Genomic DNA, 2,998 nt, shown 5'->3' with positions numbered 1-2,998 from the left:
ATTAGAATTTATATATATATATATATATATATATATATTATAAATGCCATCAAAATTTTAGGAAGCACAATAAAATTATAATATATAAATTTTGGCGTTATTAAAATTTAAATGAATTGATCAAGGCATGCGAAATTACATGAGCCTTTTCTTGCGTGCTTGTTACTTTTGAATACTTTAAGAGTAATTTACCCATAAAATTTGTAATAAGCATAAGAGAAAAAGATTTACATGCATACCACTTAATTCTTTTGTATTTACATATCTAACACTTAAACTGCAATTTAAGTTTTTAAAGTTTAAAATGGTCAATTTTTTATTTCACGAAAGCACTGGAATCTTCCATTGTAGCAATGGTTTTGATTGATTGCTTGTTTAATACAAGCTTTATTCTTCAATGATTGTGATTCTTAATAGAAATTGCTTTGTTTGGGCGGCCCAATCATTAGAAAACAGGCATTTCTAAATTTTTGTGGGCACATTTAACATTGGACTTCAGTGGATTAGCTAACATCACCTAATGTTATAGGCTTATTTAGATTTATACAAGTTGGGTATTAGAAATGGCCTAAAGTTAGTTGGGATGTTTAGAATATATTGTTTATAGAAAAGGTTCAATAATCTTGTTGGAGGAATATTTCTTTGAGACACTTGTGGGGTTTAAAGAGTTCGTGATGATGATAAGAGACTACCCCGATTGGTGATAACAGATCAATGGATGCATATTTATATTCACGAGAATAATGAGAGATAGATGAGTTACATAATATTTGTAATCTTGAGTATTTTAACGGCTGGGGATCATTTTGTCTCGAGATATAGGTGCCAATTCACCAAGTTGACTCGAAATATAGAAGTATATGTAAGTTGCTTAAATATACCAATAGATTTTCTCTATTTGACATATAATGATAATAGATCATGTTAATTATTTTGGGTGATTTAGTTAATTTCATATGTACATAGTTATGGTAAGAAACTATTGATTATGAATGTTTGTTCATGTTTGTCTGGGGTTCGAAATAAAGGCTTTTCTAAAGTATATATCACACTTCTCAATGACGAAAAAGATCAAATGACTAAGTGACTCACGAGATGAAGAGAGTTGAGATAAAACAAGCTAGGAAGCACAATATAGTGGAAGGGATTAAATAATATTTCTAAAGGTGACAATCATATGAGAATCGTATAATCCATAAAAAGTAAATATTGCTTAATGATAATAACTAAGATACAAAGATGATGCTTGTGTTAAACCTGAATTTAAGACAGGGGCTTATTAGCATTCGAGTATGACCCTAACCTAGGTCAAATTTAGACCACCATCTCGAGACTTTTAAATAAAAATCCCATAAAAAACTAATTGAGCCCATAAAATAGTCTTTCAATTCTTTTAAAATGTGAAAAATTATATAGAGCCATTTAATAATATTTAAAATATGATGATAGATCTATCTGTGAATGTTAGTTAGGATTGATTTGAGGATAAATAAAAAATGGTAATATAATATTTAATACAAAATTTCAAAGAACAATTTTCAACTTTGTCAGGGCTTAGGATCTATTGGAAACTAAACCATACCGCAGAATAACATGATTGCACCAATTCGAGAAAGTTGGGACAAAAAAAATTAAATAGAAAGCATAATCAAAGCAACCAGAAATGCACACGAGAATATTACGTGCAAAAACCCAAAAAAAAGAAAATAATCATGGAGCCACACCACTAGAAATTCCACTATGAAATTTAGAAAATTTTTACAAACCACACCAGTTTTCTCTCTACACAATGAAACTTACATGACTCGCTCCACAGTCTTCCCATTCCGATCCGACAAAAAAATCACTCTGAATCATCGAAACTCACCTCTTCGACATTTCTCACATTCACCAAAATGCTCATCGAAGAATACCGGAGGAAGAAACCCCAAGCCATTCTTATGTCGCTTTAAATGGTGATTAAAACCAGATTCCCCATGCCAACCGCACCCTTCATTGTCGTGCCCACACAAAGTGGGCACATATGCACCAGCACCTCTGGATCGTGCCCATGTTGGTGCATATGTGCCAACAATCCGACGCATATGTGGCGGGTGCTCTGCCACCTTGCTTCAGCTCCACACCATAACAATCTCCAACTTGGAGACCATAGCATAGAGCATCAATCCTCTGCACCCACATCTTCATCTGAATTGCCCATGGGGTAGCTCACCCTTATCTCAACCTTCATAAATTCAAATGAAGCCAATCATACCTTCAATTTCTCAATTGTCACCTCCTTTTGTTATTTTTTTATTTATGGCTCACATTTATTTTAATAACTTATGAGATTAATTTTGATAACTTTAAATTCATGATTTTTACATATCTAAAATAAAGTAATGTATACATGTATTTATGATGAAGAAATTTGATCTTGAAGAGATGAAGTTTCTCTATCTAATCCCTTGAAACTTTTTGTACTTTTTGATGAAGGGAAATGCAAGGGGTGTGTTAGGAAGAGAGATGACTCATTCTCTAAATCATGTTCTATTTAACTACCATCCATCAAGAGGGTTACAAACCAATAGGATTTATGATAATTTGATAAATTATTTGATTTTTTATTATTAAAATCAATGACATATGTTAGTAACTCTTATTCATTTAAGGGATTACATGAGTTATAAAATTAATATCATAAGTTATGACATAAGCTATGAGTTAAGATAATTAATAACTTAAGTTATCATGAGTTACAAAAATAAATATCATAAGTTATCATAAATTATGACATAAGTTAGGAGTTAAGAAAATTAATAACTTAAGTTATCAAAATAAATGTCATACTATTATGTATTTTTGGAATTTGTGTCATAAAGTTCAAATATGAATTTCAAACATGTGTTATCAGAGTCTTGATTACTAAATTTATGATTTTTAATATAATTTTATTTATGTTTATTGTAATAAATTGCTGCAGTGAATTATATCTCAAATTAGATCAATAAAACTAAAG

This window comes from Phalaenopsis equestris, unplaced genomic scaffold (assembly GCF_001263595.1).
Source record: "Phalaenopsis equestris unplaced genomic scaffold, ASM126359v1 Scaffold000450, whole genome shotgun sequence".
Classification (NCBI taxonomy): domain Eukaryota; kingdom Viridiplantae; phylum Streptophyta; class Magnoliopsida; order Asparagales; family Orchidaceae; genus Phalaenopsis; species Phalaenopsis equestris.
Note: the sequence above shows the minus strand (reverse complement) of the source record.